At 41.7% G+C, this 21,304-nt stretch overlaps 1 protein-coding gene and 1 pseudogene across 2 annotated transcripts in view; both read left to right on the top strand.

The window, feature by feature from the left end:
• The window catches only part of LOC126346684 (ankyrin-2-like), a 962,838-nt gene that overhangs the window by 48,540 nt on the left and 892,994 nt on the right, over positions 1 to 21,304 (top strand). The window lies entirely within an intron of this gene.
• On the top strand, positions 8,126 to 8,243 carry LOC126291291 (5S ribosomal RNA; annotated as a pseudogene).

Here is a 21,304-nt window from a genome sequence, read left to right as displayed (position 1 = left end):
CTCCTTTCTAAAGCCGAACTGATCGTCATTTAACAGATCCTCAACTTTCTTTTCCGTTCTTTTGTGTATTATTCTTGACAGCGTTCTTGGGCGCATGAAATATTAAGCTAACTGTGTGACAGTTTTGTACCTATCTGCCCATTATATTGTGTGGATGATATTTCTCCGAAAATTTGATGCTACCTCGCCAGTCTCATTTATGTCGCAGAATATATTGAATAGTACCGTGGCTGCAGTCTGTCCCAATGACATTAGGAATTCCCATGTAATGTTGTCTGTCCCTAGTGCTTTATTTAATTTCCAGTCTTCCAGTACACTACGTCACAGTTCCTGTTGTGCTTGGTGAATGTGTGTGAGTGTGTGTGCGTACGTATGCACGGGCGCGCTTGTGGCTGTGTGCGTGTGAGAGTGTGTGTATCGATACGATACTACTGAGTCTGTGCCAGTGACGCACCTACATTTATACGGTTTGTTTATTAACAGGAATCCTGAAATTGGGTGTTTCACTGACTTGCATAAACAGCACTAGGTTTCCAGTCTCCAAACAACGCGAGTCACCCCTGTTACCACGGGAACCTCATAATACTTATATTAGTTCATCAAAATGTTTAATCATATCAACGTTCCGCATTTGTCACTGAAATAAGAGGTGAATTGCTTGTTCTTGTATAAACGCTTAAGAGAAACGTTTGTAGATGCACCGATATTTGCTGAACGTTACTTATGGCACTTGACACACATTATTGTAATATATGAATAATTCCCAGTTCGTGTACGAAGATGTCTCTTTCGACACTGCTAAGAAATTTCAAGCCTTCGTATTCAGGTTGTAAAATGAGTTACTAATTTTTATATAGCTGTTATTTCTTATTTATCAATCAAATGTGGTTTCACTATGTCTTTTAGAGCAATTGTAAACGACGCGTAGCCCTCTTTTTGTTTCAGAGAAAAGAGAATTTTGGATTCCTGCAGAACACACGGTTAACGTGTAGCGATTCAGATTTTTGAGATCGAAAGAAGAATTTTTAATAGTTACCTGCAACCTTATTATTTCCCCCGTGAAATTTTCCTGTCAGTACAATCTTTTAAGTCATTCTGACCTTTCTCGGACAATATTTCTAGAGCTCCCAACCGTTGTCAGTTAATGGAGTCAAAGTTAAATCTTCTGCTCCTGCGTATCTCTCGCATCATTCTATTCAGTGTTGTGTCTGGTAGCCCTAGATCCTAGATATGAAACGAAGTTGTGAAAGCCCGACAAGAATTCATCAGTTGTCGCACATCATTGCTTTTATTGCCACCATGTCATCGAGTTGTGTGCTGTGCTCCAGTACAGTGCTGTTGACATACGCTGACCACGAGACACTCTTTCACGTATGCGCTTCAATAATTGGACTTCTGCTTAACAAACACAACATTTTCTGTAACGTTTCATACATCTAACTACTGCAATATCTTCACCAACTCTCTTTTGATATTTTCTCAACTGCTAACCTCAAGAATTCCTCAAGTGATCCGTTTTCACTATCAATGTGTAGTTACTCTCATGTAATATGAAACACACCATAGATAAACTGTTAGTGCTCCTCGTATACCTCTGAACACGTCCCTCTCTATTCTCGAAAAAATTTTTTCTGCAACAGCTTTCACATTAGAAGAGAGTTTAAAAGTTCTGGCACATTAATAAGAAAGAAATTGGAAGAAAATTTTATATACTATTTTTCCACCATCGCGAGTGTGTTTTTACCTATTTCTGTCCGGTGTGGCAATAGGCTTTTTTACACGTAAGACAACAAGTTATTTTTTATTTTAATTAATGTGCATTCGCACTGTTTCATCTTCTGCGATTTGTTTTTCGAAAGTGTTAAATTTATTGCCGCACTATTAATAATGTTAAGTCCGATTGTCGTTTTAGCTGGTCAACAACAGAGCGATAACTGAGGGTAAAGTTTGCTAGGGGAACATGACTCTCATTGTAAGACGTGTATATTTCTATTGTCTGTTGTCAAACCACAATATATGAAAGATGTTTATATTTTATTAATAGGATTAAGTAGGAATAATTAATATTTGTCATGTTGGCAATAACTGTGGTAGCAGGGAATGTCTGCACCAAAGTATTGTTGGCAGGAGAGACAGCACATTGATATAATTTTCAAAAGGGCGGGATAGACCGCGTATGGATTAATTTTAAGAAAAGAGCGGGAAAGACCGCGCATTGATACATTTTGTAATGGTAGCAGGGACTGTCTGCACCAGAAAGCATTGTTGGCGGGAGAGACCGCACTTTAGCGTTCGTAGGAAGTCAGTAGTAACGAGATGTGAAGCGAGTCGGAAGCAGGTCTGAAGCGAGAGGTTGAGAGGAGCGGTGTGCCTGCCAGCCACCAGCTATGATTCACAAGAGATTATAAACGGATGTACAGAGACATGAGCTAACTATTATCATAAGTGGAACTCATATTATTGTTTTTTTTTTGTTTTTTTTTTACTGATGGTATGTTTGCGAATGCTAGTTGTAAGATTATTGTAAAAAGTAAATCCCATTTGAACGTTCGTAAAATCATTTCATTCAGAATATTATTAATTTTTGCCAGCAATATTGGATTACTGATTATAATCCATCCCAGAAACCATCAACGTAAAACTTTGCAAAATTTTATTGTTGTCAAGTAAAAGTTTAACTATGAATTACGTAACTTCAGTCAAATTAATTAAAGAATAATGTCAGCTTTGGTAATAAATACAGCCACTTATTATGACAGCGCACCAGCAGCTAATAGAGTATAGTAAAGCAGAGTAAGTATATTCATGTCACAGTTCGATGTAGCAGTCAGATGGCGATCCAGTAACAATAAAAAAGGTAAGGAACAGTTTTGGGTTATTGCAGATAACGACTGAGGGCCACGACGACGACACATTCTATGTTTCGTCGAAATAATCAGCAAGTAACTTTTAATAAGCAGCATTTAAATTTGTATGTGAAGATTTGCACTTATTATTATTGAGAAAGAGAATTAATTTCAAAGGGAAGAGTTCGTTTGTTATTGTTAAGCAAGAGATAGAAATCCTAAGGAAAGGTCTCATAGGTTACTGTAGAAGGGAAGGTTGGGTAACAAAGAAGATATAGAGGAGACGCGGAGGTTTCATCATATTTGCACGAAAGCTCAGAGTTCATCAACAAGAAATTAATAGGTGCAGGCGAAAAAGTTGCCGGATGTCGGTGCGAATTTAAAGAGACGCAAAAATTAGAAACTTACTTTAAATATACAGAAATGGAAAATTTGTTAAACGATGAAACTTATCTTATGTCTAGAATGTCAAAGAGTCACAAGTGGAATATGCTTACTATTGCAAATACCTGAATGTAACAATATGAAGTGATATGAAATGGAACGATCACATAGGCCCACTAGCAGGTAAAGCAAGAGGCAGATCTTGGTTTATTGGTACAATACTGGGGAAAAGCAATCAGTCTGATGAAGGAGATCGGTTATTAAACAGTCGTGCGATCCATCCTAGAACATTTCTGAAGCGTGTGGTACCTGTACCAAATAGGATGAAGAGTGGACATTGGATGTGTGCAAAGAAGCGCAGCACGAATCATGACGGGTTTGTATGATTCAGAGAAAGTGTCGCGGAGGTGCTCAAGAAACTGAACTGGTAGCCGCCTGAAGATAGTTGCAAACTATCCCGAGAAAATCTGCTTACAAAGGTTCAAGCATTAGGTTTATGTGGTGAATCTACGAATATGTTGCAACCTCTACGCGTCGCTCCCATAGTGATCGCGAAGACAAGATTAGAGTGATTACGATGCGCACATAGACATTTAATTAAGTGTTCTTCCTGCACTCCATATGTGAATGCCAAAGAAAGAAACTGTAATAATTGGAGAATGGAAGTACTCTCTGTCGTCGACTTCAAAGTGGTTTGCAGGGTTTGAATGTAGATGGTGTAAGTATACAGTGGTGAAAATTAATATAAAGGCACGTGGTTATTTATAGAAAAAACATGTTTATTTGCGTATTTGGTATTGCAGACATTTTTCATGTACAGTTTACAACAAAGCAAAACAAAATACATTCCCGTTTCACCATTAGTATTGGAAGTTAGTAAATTTAAAGAAACAAGACAACTTTAGGGGTGGAAACTGATATAAAGGCTCTTATGAACTATTGTCATAACGTCACAACGTATACAGTAAATAGATCGAAACAATGACCAATTATTTAGTCGAGCCTCAGCTGTTCTTAATAACTGCGTAAATCTTCTTAGGCATTGATTGTATAAGGGCGGCTATCTCTTCTTACGAGATTGAGGTCCACTCAATTCGCATTGCAGTTTTCAGCTCTGCCACAGTCTCAACGGTCTCCACTTCGACAAACGCTTCCTGCTAGGATCCTCCATAGATTTTCCAGGGGATTTAACTCCGGTCTCTTGATGGTTGGCTCAGAAGTGGAATTCATTTATCTTGAAACCACGACTTTGTCTTGGCAGACCTGTGAAACCGAGTGTTATCGTGTTGGAATAGTAAACTATCATCGACAAATTCCTCATATATACAAACCAACTCGATTTCCAGCATTCGTGTATGATCATCAGACTTCATTTTGGGGTACAGCCATGCTATGTTGGACCTGCCTCTAGCACAAGATGCCACCCTGATTACAACGATGCTGCCGCCAAAGTTTCTACTACATGGAGATCATGTCAGCAATACTGAAAACCATCTGGACAATCCAAATTAAACCTCCTCTCATCACTGAAAATTATTTTTGTCCATTCTACATTCCACGACATACGTTCTGAAAAATTCAGTCGACCCTCCTTATGCGCATAATTTAAAGGTGGCTTATAGAGCCGTTTCTTGACTGCTATATTTGCGTCTTGAACCTGTATTTGTCTAATGCGTCTGAAAGCGGCTGATAACTGCAAATCAACCACGATTTAACAGGAACGCAAGCCGCTGACTTTTGCTTTACGCCACGCGTATTGGATGCTGACAGTTTTGGTGTCAGGCCATATTTGCCATTGTTGCCATACTGTGGATCCAGTCTGACGAAGTTATCAATAACACAACTGGAATGCGCTAATTTTTAGCAGTCTGTCATTTGGACAAACCTATTTCTTTGTACGGCTTAATACTCGCATGCTCGTCACCCGATAGAGGATTTCCACGCGGCTGTATCACAAAAAGTGTCGTACGACTTTAGCAAAACTGCAGCTGTAGCGAACTCTTGAGATTCACCAACGTGCGCGTGATGTCGTGGACTTGTCTTTGTACCAACTTTCGGTCCTTCCTAAGCGAAAGACCGACTTTTATCAGCTTTTAAGCACTCGGCCTAATTATAATGGTGAAATGAGAATATGTTTTGTTTTGTTTTGTTGTAAACCGTACAGAAAAAATGTGTGTCATATGGTATTGCAAACACGAAAATAAGCATCTTTTTTCCACAAATAAACACGTGCCTTTATGCAAAATTTCCATCACCATATAACAAAAACTCCCCATTTTTTCTTACGTATTCACTTAGCTTCGTATGAAAATGTACTGCTGATTAAAAAATTACGGAAGTAATCACACCCTCTCCTCACTGTATGGAGTAAATCGTAGAAGCTGATTTACAGGCACCAATCGTGTAATCGAATTACATTCGGGAAAGCGATATTTGATAGGGGTTAGCAAAACCAATTCCAGTTTGTAATATGTAAACACCACCGTGAAAATCTGTTTCCGAAATTAGATTTCCATCGTCCGGAACTTGTGTAGCCTTTAACACAGATTAGAAAACCGCTGCTGCATCCCGGGCAGTGGGTGGATAAGGCCATTACGTTACTAGGGGAAACCCCTCTGGGAGCAATCTGCGGCCTAGTCTTCGGGGCCTTGGGGACACACCTCTGGAGGGAGAGCTGGAACCACATGGGGGGGGGGGGGGGGAGGGGGGCGACGACGCTACAGCTGCTACGGATGGGCCCCCACTTATACACGGGGAAATGGGAAGTGGTACACCGTGGACACTACCAAACTGGTACTCTAGTGTTCCTGTGCCCTGTGCAGTGTATTTGAAAGACGTCCATCTGTATGAGTACATCTTTCATTAGCATATAGCCTACCAACTAGATACGGTACGTTATCATTTTCATGTGCCATTTTTAGCGTTTTCTACTCGGGCCAACGCCTATATGAAGTGATCTGCAGGGTGTGTGTTTGATTAATTCTGATTTTCCCTTTATGATCAGCAGCATCTATTTCATTAACGCTCTCTGTCTTACATGAAATCTACTCTCTTGGTTTGGCTGTGAGGAGAGTTTTCTGCTCTCACCACGCTTAGAAATGGAGAGCTATACCGCTGGAATGCATAGGACAATATCAGCGGGAGCAGTCGAACAACAAGGAGAGAGATAGCAGCAGAGGACGCCAGCCCTCTGTCTTGGCGTACGTAATTTGGGGCGCATAAGTGGATCGATGGCTATGAACATCAACAAAAGCAAAACGCGGTTGATGGAATGTAGTCAAATTAAATCGGATGATGCTCCGGGAATTAGATTAGGAAATGAGACGCTTAAAGTAGTAAATGAGTTTTGCTATTTGGGGAGCAAAATAACTGATGATGGTCGAAGTAGAGAGGATATAAAATGTAGACTGGCAATGCCAAAGAAAGCGCTTCTGAAGAAGAGAAATTTGATGACATCGAGTATAGATTTAAGTGTCAGGAAGTCTTTTCTGGAAGTATTTTTATGGAGTGTAGCCATGTATGGAAGTGAAACGTGGACGATAAATAGTTTAGACAAGAAGAGAATAGAATCTTTCGAAATGTGGTGCTACAGAAGAATGCTGAAGATTATATGGGTAGATCACGTAACTAATGAGGAGGTACTGAATAGAATTGGAGAGAAGAGAAATTTGTGTCACAACTTGACTAGAAAAAGGGATCGGTTGGTAGAGCATATTCTAAGGCATCAAGGGATCACCAATTTAGCATTGGACGGCAGCGTGGAGAGTAAAAATCGTAGAGGGAGACCAAGAGATGAATAAACTAAACAGATTCAGAAGGATGTAGGTTGCAGTAGGTACTGGGAGATGAAGAAGCTTGCACAGGATAGAGTAGCATCGAGAGCTGCATCAAACCAGTCTCAGGACTGAAGACCACAACAACAACAAGTGGATCGATATTTCCTGCCGAATTCGTAGGTGTGGTTTCCTATTGGTTGCTAGAACTTCGCGTTAGAAGTTTCGATATCTTTAGAGAAAGTCTTCCGTTAACATGGGCTAACAAAGAATCCGTACGGTGCTCAATGGAGGTGAGCGAATTGGTCCGACGCGTTGCATCCTCTCGCAGGTGTAGAGGAGCGAAATGGGGCAATTGAAGGCAGGACGTGCCACAAGCTGGACGCATTGGAGGTGCCGTTGGCCGGGAGGGAAACTGCTTGCTGGTGCACTGTTAGATCGTGGCCAGAAGTGGTCAGTCGTCCCAGTTCTTTGTACCAAACTCTTTCCGAATTCCTGAAGTCTCTGCCACGTGCGTCGTACTTTAAATTCCTTACACTGCCCTGTTTTAAACTGATCAGAGCGTTCGTTGTCTTGTTTCAATGACTGTTATTTACATCAGTTTTTTCTCTCGCTCTTCTCTTGCCTCGTCTAAATTTGTTAACGATATTTTAAGTTAATCAACATCGCATATTTCTATGAATAAATCTTAACAACTTTCTCTCTTGTTCTTTTCCTCAGTAATGCTTTTCTCTCTTGCGGCATGTTGTATCACGCACAAGCTTATAACATCCTTCCCGTTCCCTTCTTCCCATAGAGACATCCCCCCACCCACCCTCACCCCCTCATACTGATTACTTTGCCAACTTTGCATTTCGCAGAGGATTGTGACATTTAAAAACATGTTTGTTACACAATTAAACTCCTTCATGTACAAGTAACTTTAATAAATTCGAAAATTTAAATTCTCTTTTTTACTTTAAGCCTTGCAGGTCAGTAAGAAATGTATTATGAGATGCTGCTAAACATTGGGTTCGTCTCCATTAGGCCATACTGTGCGGCTTATTTCCGTTGTCTCAAGGGTAGAGAAATTATTTTACATGTTTTCAGGTCAGAAATTCCTACTACTTATATACAATAATCGCCAACGGCCTTGCCGATGTGGTAACACCGGTTCCCGTCAGATCACCGAAGGTAAGCGCTTTCGGGCTGGGCTAGCACTTGGATGGGTGACCATCCGGTCTGCCGGGCACTGTTGTCAAGCAGGGTCTACTCAACCTTTGTGAGGCAAACTGAGGACCTACTTGATTGAGAAGTAGCGGCTCCGGTCTCGGAAACTGACATACGGCTGGGAGAGCGGTGTGCTGACCACATGCCCCTCCATATCCGCATCCAGTGACGCCTATGGGTGAGGATGACATGGCGGCCGGTAGGTACCGTTTGGGCCTGTTCGGGAGGAGTTTATATACAATAATCACAGTATGGCCATTTCACTTATGGGGTACGACACCATCATCAGTGGATCTGATAAAAAAGACCAGTAGGGTATAGTAGTTAAACATATTCATGTCTCATTTTTGCCAGATTTAGATCACTAGTTCGGAGTCAGAATCTTCCATACTACTTCACATTAAAACACAGCCGGCACCACACATATTGATTGAAATTGCATCCTTATTCGAGTTTATTTTTGATATTTTCAGATTATAAAAAGTGCTGTTCCTATAGATGAATGGTTTGAGTTCTTGATGGCTGCTGTCTATAACGTTACTGGAACTTTTTACGTGGAGGTCTCAACACAGCACGCCCAGAGGACACTGCACGTCTGGCTTATCACTATGCTTCTTACTTGAGGAAAGGTCTAATTAGAAACATGAGAGACGTGAAAACGCCATACCGACAGATCACGCAGACAGTTGACACCAGTGCAAACACTATAGAACGAATTTAGACGAGATGGATCAGACAAAAGTGTAGTGAGAGGGAAGGAAGGAAGGAAGGAAGGGCTGCATTACGATCTTGTGATAGACTCGCTTTGACGAACAGACAAATGACAAATACTGAAATCTGGCCAGAGTTTGCAGGCGGAGTGTCACCGCGAACCATCGTGAAAAGATTACTGGAAGCTGGTTTGAGATCTCGAGTTGCCATGTGTAGTTTACCTCTGACGTCATACCAAAGACAACAAATTTGCATGCTGTAGAGGCAGAGTTAACTGGAACGTTGAGTGGCACCTCAGTGGTTTTTAGTAATGAGTCTCGCTTCTGTCTCAGGTGGTAGATGTCACTTGGTCCGCGGGCGACCCAGTAAAAGAGCAGATGAAGCAGTGATTCTCGAGCGCCATACCTTCCCAACTCCTGGATATGAGTCAAATAAACCCGTACCATTCGCGCTTCCCTATCTTGTGCGCTCTAAGCATTCTTCTTCTGTCCACCTGGATCAAAATTCTTAACCAGTGTGTGATACGAGGGTCATTCCATAAGTCATGACAACTATGGTATACCGTGTGGATTGTGACATCACCGTAGTCACCAAACCTCAGTCCATGCGATTTCGACCTCATTACGCAACTCAAGAAATCATTGCTTGGGGGCGCTTTACAAATAGGGCGGATATCCTCACAGCATTTCGTCAGCAAATGGCACACACTGATGGTAATGCCAATGGCATTCAACGCATTCCCCCTCGTTGGCAACACGTGTGGTTGCACCGGTGGACTGTTTTGAAGCACAGTAGTTGATTTAGATTCCTTTTTGTTACATTTGTACTAGAGCAAAATAAATTTGGACAGACTTCCAATGCGTATGTTTAATTTCAACCTCTGACGCAACCTCCTATTTTGGCATTCAGATACACACTGCCTTACCGGTTCAACGCACATCGTGGAATTCCTATGTTGTCATGTCATCGCAAGATATAACATAGTTACAATGACTTACGGAATAACCCTCGTCCATTTACTACACACTTTATGTAATCTTGGTCCAACGTACACGAACTATTTCCCGGTATTCTGTAAGTAAACTGAAGTTAGTCACTTATCCCATAACTGAAGCTCTATGATTATTCATCAACACATAGTACTTGTACGGCTGGGTATTAATGTGCCACGGATACATTTATAAACACTTAATGAAAGCCAACTCATTTTCACATTTTCCTATATTCCAAGCCAGCTTTAAATTTTGATCCCATCTGAGTAAACAACCACAAAGTATACTAGAGTTTTGTTTGCGTACAGAGTATCAAGTCAAGGGCGAAAGATCTTAGATCTAGCGAGATACTGCAGTGGTTAACTCTCTGGGTCCCTATTTCCGGAGGAGCTAGGTTCAAATCCACAATCCATCCGTCCTGATTTGAAACCTTATGACCACTTGATTAATAGAATGTTGGTACGTACATCTTTGGAGAGCAATACGGCAGGGTTTCCGTGTGGTGTGGATTCGATCAGTCCTTAATAGGTTTCTGGAGTACGTGATAGCAAATGACTACGCACTGGTTACCTGGTTCACGTTTATTACGGTCCAGTGGATTGTGGGCCCACAAATGGAGCCCGATAGCGTTCCAAATGTGTTCCTTGGGGTTCAGATAAGGTGAATTTGGTGGTCATTACCTGAGTCGAATATCATGTTCCTCAAAGCATTGTAGTAGGACCTGGCTTCGTGAGGTGGACAGATATCCTGATACCAACGAAGTCGGGGAGTACATCAAAGAACTGCTGGTGTATCAGAACATGATCATCGACCTGGTGTAACAAGTGCAAAATCCCGCGGTGTGTGGATGTGAAATCGTACCGGAATGATGGAAATTGTATAGGACTGCGTGGTGTCTGTTCTTTCGCATATGTGTCGATGCACAAATAGTCCGATTCCTGTTGGAACATCAGAGTGGCAAACATAGAGTCAATGGACAGGGACTGCGTATAGATGGCGCTCGGTGAGATCGTGGACGGGTCGTGAGGCGTGGTGGGATAGTCCGCGCAGTTGCGACAACGGTGTGTCACGGATGGCGCAGTGGTTAACGAACTTGCCTAGTAAGCATGAGATCCCGGGTTGGAATCCTAGTCTGGTACACATTTTCACCCGTCGCCGCTGACTCCGTAGCAGCTGACACATGTGGCCAGAACTGGCCAAACCCTATGTTAAATTTTAATTTCCCACACTAAGATGGAATCCTAAGGTAGGTTGAAATGGCTCGGAGAACTATGGAACTTAACATCTGAGGTCATCAGTCCCCTAGAACTTAGAACTACTTAAACCTAACTAACCTAAGGACATAACACACATCCATGCCCGAGGCAGGATTCGAACCTGCGACCGTAGCGGTCGCGCGGTTGCAGACTGTAGCGCCTAGAACCGCTCGGCCACTCCGGCCGGCTCCTCAGGTAGAGAATTGCCATAAAATCCTAGTGAATGACCATTTTTACTCAGTCGACAAATAATAATAACAATAATAATAACGAATTGAAGGAAACTACAAGTTCTTTCAAATTAAGGGGAGGTTTACTATCTTTTGGTTCAAAAAATCGTTTTTCTTTGTAACTGCATTTTTGGACGCATAAAAGTGTTCAGAATCTACCCCCGAAATGGCTTTTACGAATGCGGAACGGAAATGTTTGTTATTCGCGGTTTTACAAAAAAAATACACCTGCTTGATATCGGCCTTTTTCAAGCACCAGTTTTTTTTTCTTTCGAGTTATTGTGCCGGTGCTGAGGAGGAAACACACAAAATTCAAATGAAAGTTTGAACGCGTGTGTTTGGAAGTTAGCCCCCATGCATTTGCATTCTGGTGCGAAGGCAGTGGAGATTTTGACTTTCCTGGCAGTGAGCAGCTTCAACGAAGGCTATTCACCAGTTCTGAAGACCATGACAACGACGGACTTCACCCTGGGACTCTATTCGATGCAGTTCGCCAAGTATTCGGACGACCACCGGATTCAAGCGGCAGAAAACCGTTTGTCACCGGCCGTACGAGCGGCTCTGGAGCAGCGCAAGGATGGCTCATATTAAGCAGAACGCCCTCTGTGAGGAAGAGGAAGGACTAGTTTATGGACCCGGAATAGCAGATTCAACGTAAGTTGTATAATATTGTATTTATATGTAGTCAAAACTTCAAACGCGGTTTTCTCAAAATGACTATTTTTATCGCACGGTGCGGTAACTTCAAATCTACTGAACCGATTGGCATGATTATTTGTTTCCGACGAAGCTAACTAAATTTTCTAGGAGCTATACCACTTTTATTCCGATCCATCAACTATAAATACTTTTACTTGGTCGACGAAGTCGAAAAATCGATGAAAAATCCCTATTTTCTTCAAATGGCCGCCATTTTGTTTTGTATGGTCCAAATAACTTAAGCGAGGTACAACTCCTAAAGAATCTTATATACTTCACTAACGTCAACTCAATTTCGATTTCAGACGAGTCAGCTGACCTGTGACACACCGCGAGTGAAGGTCTACATCGAAATTTTCTTTTGTTCCCATGCCGCTTCCGCCTTTGCTCTTAGACATTACCGCGGATAAATTCCGGTTTGTAGAGGAAATATCAATAAACATTTTGACCAAATTCGACATTGATATCTATGACACATCCCGAGAAAAAAATCTCAAAGAACATGCTTTTTTCGGGCCACAATTATTTAACCTTCCCTTAAATATAAAAAAGTTAAACTGATGTTTTGTTATATTAAAAGCAATGACATGGTATGGGACTCAGTGACATGACTATTAGAAAAGGTGTTTGCAATAAGGGTATGAAACAATTGGAGGAAGCACTATCGTATCCTAGTTGCACATTCAATCACTAATACGTATGTAACTCACCAAATATTGTAGTTAGTATGAAAAACTAACGTGTATCCACAGGACATGTGGCCTGTAATTGAAGAAGTGTCATGATGATCTCTCCATTGGCAAAAGATTCCGGAAAAGTCCCCCATTCGGATCTCCGGGAGGGGACTGCCAAGGGGGAGGTTACCATGAGAAAAAGATTGAATAATCAACGAAAGGATAATGTTCTACGAGTCGGGGCGTGGAATGTTAGAAGCTTGAACGTGGTAGGGAAACTAGAAAATCTGAAAAGGGAAATGCAAAGGCTCAAGCTAGATATAGTAGGGGTCATTGAAGTGAAGTGGAAGGAAGACAAGGATTTCTGGTCAGATGAGTATCGGGTAATATCAACAGCAGCAGAAAATGGTATAACCGGTGTAGGATTCGTTATGAATAGGAAGGTAGGGCAGAGGGTCTGTTACTGTGGACAGTTCAGTGACCGGGTTGTTCTAATCAGAATCGACGGCAGACCGACACCGACAACGGTAGTTCAGGTATACATGCCGACGTCGCAAGCTGAAGATGAACAGATAGAGAAAGTGTATGAGGATATTGAAAGGGTAATGCAGTATGTAAAGGGGGACGAAAATCTAATAGTCATGGGCGACTGGAATGCAGTTGTAGGGGAAAGAGTAGCAGAAAAGGTTACAGGAGAATATAGGCTTGGGACAAGAAATGAAAGAGGGGAAAGACTAATTGAGTTCTGTAACAAGTTTCAGCTACCCTGTTCAAGAATCACAAGAGGAGTAGGTATACTTGGAAAAGGCCGGGAGATACGGGAATATTTCAATTAGATTACATCATGGTCAGACAGAGATTCCGATATCAGATACTGGATTGTAAGGCGTACCCAGGAGCAGATATAGACTCAGATCACAATATAGTAGTGATGAAGAGTAGGCTGAAGTTCAAGACATTAGTCAGGAAGAATCAATACGCTAAGAAGTGGGATACGGAAGTTCTAAGGAATGACGAGATACGTTTTAAGTTCTCTAACGCTATAGATACAGCAATAAGGAATAGCGCAGTAGGCACACAGTTGAAGAGAAATGGACATCTCTAAAAAGGGCCATCACAGAAGTTGGGAAGAATAACATAGCTACAAAGAAGGTAGCTGCGAAGAAACCATGGGTAACAGAAGAAATACTTCAGTTGATTGATAAAAGGAGGAAGTACAAACATGTTCCGGGAAAATCAGGAATACAGAAATACAAGTCGCTGAGGAATGGAATAAATAGGAAGTGCAGGGAAGCTAAGACGAAATGGCTGCGGGAAAAATGTGAAGACATCGAAAAAGATATGATTGTCGGAAGGACAGACTCAGCATACAGGAAAGTCAAAACAACCTTTGGTGACATTAAAAGCAACGGTGGTAACATTAAGAGTGCAACGGGAATTCCACTGTTAAATGCAGAGGTGAGAGCAGATAGGTGGAAAGAATACATTGAAAGCCTCTATGAGGGTGAAGATTTGTCTGATGTGATAGAAGAAGAAACAGGAGTCGATTTAGAATAGATAGGGGATCCAGTATTAGAATCGGAATTTAAAAGAGCTTTGGAGGACTTACGGTCAAATAAGGCAGAAGGGATTGATAACATTCCATCAGAATTTCTAAAATCATTACGGGAAGTGGCAACAAAACGACTATTCACGTTGGTGTGTAGAATATATGAGTCTGGCGACATACCATCTGACTTTCGGAAAAGCATCATCCACACAATTCCGAAGACGGCAAGAGCTGACAAGTGCGAGAATTATCGCACAATCAGCTTAACAGCTCATGCATTGAAGCTGCTTACAAGAATAATATACAGAAGAATGGAACAGAAATTTCAGAATGCGTTAGGTGACGATCAGTTCGGCTTTAGGAAAAGTAAAGGCACAAGAGAGGCAATTCTGACGTTACGGCTAATAATGGAAGCAAGGCTAAAGAAAAATCAAGACACGTTCATAGGATTTGTCGACCTGGAAAAAGCGTTAGACAATATAAAATGGTGCAAGCTGTTCAAGATTCCGAAAGAAGTAGCGGTAAGCTATAGGGAGAGACGGGTCATATACAATATGTATAACAATCAAGAGGGAATAATAAGAGTGGACGATCAAGAACGAAGTGCTCGTATTAAGAAGGGAGTAAGACAAGGCTGTAGCCTTTCGCCCCTACTCTTCAATCTGTACATCGAGGAAGCAATGATGGAAATAAAAGAAAGGTTCAGGAGTGGAATTAAAATACAAGGTGAAAGGATATCAATGATACAATTCGCTGATTGCATTGCTATCCTGAGTGAAAGTGAAGAAGAATTAAATGATCTGCTGAACGGAATGAACAGTCTAACACAATATGGTTTGAGAGTAAATCAGAGAAAGACGAAGGTAATAAAAAGTAGTAGAAATGAGAACAGCGATAAACTTAACATGAGGATTGATGGTCACGAAGTCAATGAAGTTAAGGAATTCTGCTACCTAGGCAGTAAAATAACCAATGACGGACGGAGCAAGGAGGACATGAAAAGCAGACTCGCTATGGCAAAAAAGGCATTCTGGCCAAGAGAAGTCTACAAATATCAATACGTCTGGAGTACAGCTTTGTATGGTAGTGAAACATGGACTGTGGGAAAACCGAAACAGAAGAGAATCGAAGCATTTGAGATGTGGTACTATAGACGAATGTTGAAAATTAGGTGGACTGATAAGGTAAGGAATGAGGAGATTCTACGCAGAATCGGAGAGGAAATGAATATGTGGAAAACACTGATAAGGAGAAAGGACAGGATGATAGGACATCTGCTAAGACGTGAGGGAATGACTTCCATGGTACTAGAGGGAGCTGTGGAGGGCAAAAACTGTAGAGGAAGACAGAGATTGGAATACGTCAAGCAAATAATTGAGGACGTAGGTTGCAAGTGCTACTCTGAGATGAAGAGGCTAGCACAGGAAAGGAATTCGTGGCGGGCCGCATCAAACCAGTCAGTAGACTGATGACAAAAAAAAATTGAGAAACATGCTAATACTGCAACCGGGAGTAACTTACTGTGTAAACGGTACGTCCCCTTTGCAAAACTCAGCGCATATCTATCACTATCTATCACTATATCTCACCAATCTGCTATGGCGGTAAGTCGGCCGTGCTTGCATGTGAAGAACCACAATCTCTCTCGCCAGGACTCGGACACGAAGAACTCCCATCAGACTCCTCGACGTCTGCAATCAGCGACCTTCCTCGTCGAAACCAAGAGTGTACACCACGTGTCCAGGCTCCCGACTCTGCTGTTTCCGCCGTTCCGGCCGCAACCGCTGAATCGAAATAAGTGTCCAAGCAATAGAAAATCAACTGGAATCACTCAACAGAGGAAAGTCGACTGGACCTGACGGGGTACCAATTCGACTCTACACAGAGTACTCGAAAGAACTTTCCCCCCTTCTAACAGCCGTGTACCGCAAGTTTCTAGAGGAACGGAAGGTTCCAAATGATTGGAAAAGAGCACAGGTAGTCCCAGTCTTCAAGAAGGGTCGTCGAGCAGATGCGCAAAACTATCTCTGACGTCGATCTGTTGTAGAATTTTAGAACATGTTTTCTGCTCGAGTGTCGTGTCGTTTTTGGAAACCCAGAATCTACTCTGTAGGAATCAACATGAATTCCGGAAACAGCGATCGTGTGAGACCCAACTCGCTTTATTTGTTCATGAGACACAGAAAATATTAGATACAGGCTCCCAGGTAGATGCTATTTCCCTTGACTTCCGGAAGGCGTTCGATACACTTTCGCACTGTCGCCTGATAAACAAAGTAAGAGCCTACGGAATATCAGACCAGCTGTGTGGCTGGATTGAAGAGTTTTTAGCAAAGAGAACACAGCATGTTGTTATCGACGGAGAGACGTCTACAGACGTTAAAGTAACCTCTGGCGTGCCACAGGGGAATGTTATGGGACCACTGCTTTTCACAATATATATAAATGACCTAGTAGATAGTGTCGGAAGCTCCATGCGGCTTTTCGCGGATGATGCTGTAGTATATAGAGAAGTTGCAGCATTAGAAAATTGTAGCGAAATGCAGGAAGATCTGCGGCGGATAGGCACATGGTGCAGGGAGTGACAACTGACCCTTAACATAGACAAATGTAATGTATTGCGAATAAATAGAAAGAAGGATCCTTTATTGTATGATTATATGATTATATGATAGCGGAACAAACACTGGTAGCAGTTACTTCTGTAAAATATCTGGCAGCATGCGTACGGAACGATTTGAAGTGGAATGATCATATAAAATTAATTGTTGGTAAGGCGGGTACCAGGTTGAGATTCACTGGGAGAGTCCTTAGAAAATGTAGTCCATCAACAAAGGAGGTGGCTTACAAAATACTCGTTCGACCTATACTTGAGCATTGCTCATCAGTGTGAGATCCGTACCAGATCGGGTTGACGGAGGAGACAGAGAAGATCCAAAGAAGAGCGGCGCGTTTCGTCACAGGGTTATTTGGTAACTGTGATAGCATTACGGAGACGTTTAGCAAACTCAAGTGGCAGATTCTGCAAAACAGGCGCTCTGCATCGCGGTGTAGCTTGCTCGCCAGGTTTCGAGAGGGTGCGTTTCTGGATGAGGTATCGAATATATTGCTTCCCCCTACTTATACCTCCCGAGGAGATCGCGAATGTAAAATTAGAGAGATTCGAGCGCGCACGGAGGCTTTCCGGCATTCGTTCTCCCCACGAACCATACGCGACTGGAACAGAAAAGGTAGGTAATGACAGTGGCACTTGAAGTGCCCTCTGCCACAAACCGTTGGGTGGCTTGCGGAGTATAAATGTAGATGTAGATGTAGATGAACCGCCAGTCACGAAAAACGTTACTGTTATCCGCCAATAGCGTCAAAACTGCCACGTTTAATAAATTCCCACCACAAAACGCCTCTAGACGCGGGCGAAATAGAACACATCTCCCTTGCCAGTTTTCTCTAGAAACTCCCTTCTGTTGTCAGTAGTCGACGGGCGAATCACAGCGTTGTTTACACACTTCTGAAGTTCCAGAAACCCGACCAATTCGCTGGAACTCCGCGAGGCTTCTCCTCTCACCACGTAGGCCCAGAGATTCCAAGAGTTGTGATTTCTCACCATAAATTATTAGGCTGCAGCCAGCTCTTGAGACTACTACCCTGAGCCTCCTACAGAGCCGATCCGTGCCGAATACCGCGAACGCCGTGTTACTGGCAGCAGGGGAGTTCGGTGAGCCCTCTCAGGTGGCTGCTTTACTCGCGTAAGCCGGAACAAAGCCGCTTTCAGAGATCTCTGCAAAGTGAACGGTACTTACGAATTCTTAGAATAGAACTAGAAACCTTGATCGAGAACCACTGCATTTTATATAAAACACATTTCTCAGCATTAAATTGAGTCATGAGGGTTTCAGCGTGATGAAACTAAAGTGTCTTGCCTATTGCCAATCGTGAGAAGAGTCAGAATTATTTAGCATATGAATGGAAGGAGAAAAATTAATAATATAAGTGTAGGCCAGATATTGCTTAAATTCAAAGAAATAGTATCGGCAACAATTGAGAGATTTATACCAAATAAACTAACAAACGACGGAGCTGATACTCCTTGGTATACAAAATGGGTTAGAACACTGTTGCAGAAACAACGAAACAAACATGCCAAATTTAAACAGACGCAAAATCGCCAAGATTGGCGATCCTTTACAGAAGCTCGAAATTTAGCGCGGAGTTCAATGCGAGACGCCTATAACAGTTTCCACAACGAAACTTTGTCTCTATACCTAGCAGAAAATCCGAAGAGAGTCTGGTCGTATGTGAAGTACGTTAGCGGCAAGAAACAATCAATGCCTTCTCTGCATGATAACAATGGAGATACTATCGAAGACAGTGCTGCCAAAGCAGAGTTACTAAACACAGCCTTCCGAAATGCCTTCACAAAAGAAGACGAAAATTCGAATCGAGAACAGCTGCCAAGATGAGTAACATAGAAGTAAATATCCTCGGAGTAGTGAAGCAACTCAAATCACTTAATAAAAGCAATCTTCTGATCCAGAATGTATACCAATTAGGTTCCTTTCGGAGTATGCTGATGCATTAGCTCCATACTTATTAATCATATGCAACCGTTCGCTCGACGAAAGATCCATACCCAAAGACTGGAAAGTTGCACGGGTCACACCAATATTGAAGAAAGGTAGTAGAAGTAATCCACTAAATTACAGGCCCATAACGTTAACGTCGATATGCAGCAGGATTTTAGAACATAGGTTGTGTTCGAACATTATGAATTACATCGAAGGAAACGGTCTATTGACACACAATCAACATGGGTTTAGAAAACATCGTTCCTGTCAGACCCAACTAGCTCTTTATTCACATGAGGTGCTGAGTGCTCTTGGCAAGGGATTTCAGATCGATTCCGTATTCCTGGATTTCCGGAAGGCTTTTGACACTATACCACACAAGCGGCTCGCAGTGAAATTGGATGCTTCTGGAATATCGTCTCAGTTATGTGACTGGATTGGCGATTTCCTGTCAGAGAGGTCACATGTCGCAGTCACTGACGGAAAGTCATCGAGTAAAACAGACGTGAGTTCTGGCGTTCCCCAGGGTAGTGTTATAGGCCCTTTGCTGCTTATCTATATAAACGATTTGGGACAATCCGAGCAGCCGTCTTCGGTTGTTTGCAGATGACGCTGTCGTTTCTCGACTAATAAAGTCATCAGAAGATCAAAACAAACTGCAAAACGAGTTAGAAAAATTATCTGAATTGTGCGAAAACTGGCAGTTGACCCTAAATAACGAAAAGTGTCAGATCATCCACATGAGTGTTAAAAGGAACTCGTTAAACTTCGGTTACACGTTAAATTAGTCTAATCTAAAAGTCGTAAATTCAACTAAATACCTAGGTATTGGAAAGTGCACATAGAAAATGTTGTGGGGAAGGCTAACCAAAGGTTACGTTTTATTGGCAGGACACTTAGAAAATGTAACAGACCTACTAAGGAGACTGCTTATACTACGCTTGTCCGTCCTCTTTTAGAATACTGCTGCGCGGTGTGGGATCCTTACCAGATAGGACTGACGAAGGGCATGGAAAAAGTTCAAAGAAAGGCAGCACGTTTTGTATTATCGAGAAATATGGGAGACAGTGTCACAGAAATGATACAGGATTTGGGTTGGACATCATTGAAAGAAAGGCGTTTTTCGTCGCGATGGAATCTTTTCACGAAATTCCAATCACCAACTTTCTCCTCCGAATGCGAAAATATTTTGTTGACACCGACCTACATAGGGAGGAACGATCACCACGATAAAATAAGGGAAATCAGAGCTCGTACGGAAAGATATAGGTGTTCATTCTTTCCGCGTGCTATACGAGATTGTAATAATAGAGAATTGCGAAGGTGGTTCGATGACCCCTCTGCCAGGCTCTTAAATGTGATTTGCAGAGTATACATGTAGATGAAGATGTATGCTATTTTGTCTAAAACTGACATGGTGAGACTGTGGCTGTGTACAATAAATGTAGGTTAATTCTTACAAAGAAGAAAACAACACACCAACCAGTATTAATTCTGCTATTTATTTCTGTCACATTATTCATGTATCTCATGTATATGTTGTCATCTGTTTATTGCACTGTATTTACACAATACCATAAAGTAACATTCATACAACTAGCCATCACATTTTCCCAATTTATTTGTAGTTAATACTCACTGAATATGGTATTCTTTCTAATATAAATACTTGCAATGCTTCCTTGATCCTTTGAAAAAAAAATTACTGCTACTATACTTGATTCAAAATTTCAGTGCACCATAGATAGATGTTAATTAATACAATGGTTAATGTCATATTATACATTTTATCTCACCTCTATGTTGCTCCTTGTATATAGCACAGTATTTACATAATAGCATATAAGTAGCATTCACACAAGCTGGTTACTACATCTGTTAACTTCATTTGTAATATTATACGCTCATAATGTAACGTTTATCTTTGTGTTTTAATTTTCATTAATTTATGTTATTCTTTAAAAACAGTCATTCTGTGAAATCAAAGCAACCTGTATATCGTGATGTCTCTGAGAGAGAACGTCTCTGAAACTGTTGTGTTGGTAAATCTACAAATCTCTGTGATAACTTCACATGTGGCAAATTCTTTTTGGTGTGTGTGTGTGTGTGTGTGTGTGTGTGTGTGTGTGTGTGTGTGGTGCTTTGCACAAGATGGTGATGTTCAAATTACGTAAGTGCTGCATGTATTTAGGAAGATTCGAAAAATACAATCCTGCAACTTTGCATCAAAACCGCGCGGAATTTTCCACGTAAGTACCATAACCACTTAACCCCACATATTTATTTACGCTGTATTTCATCGTTTGGAGGTCAGTTATTTTCACTTAGGGCGCTTCTGACACTGTTTTCTACCATAGGGCAACAACACACCAAACATACTTCGCCACAGTGGAATAATAAAAACAAAAACGGACAA

The sequence above is a fragment of the Schistocerca gregaria genome, chromosome 1 (genome assembly GCF_023897955.1).
Source record: "Schistocerca gregaria isolate iqSchGreg1 chromosome 1, iqSchGreg1.2, whole genome shotgun sequence".
NCBI classification, from domain to species: domain Eukaryota; kingdom Metazoa; phylum Arthropoda; class Insecta; order Orthoptera; family Acrididae; genus Schistocerca; species Schistocerca gregaria.
The sequence above is the reverse complement of the archived record's forward strand: the minus strand, read 5'-3'. Positions and strand labels throughout refer to the sequence as shown.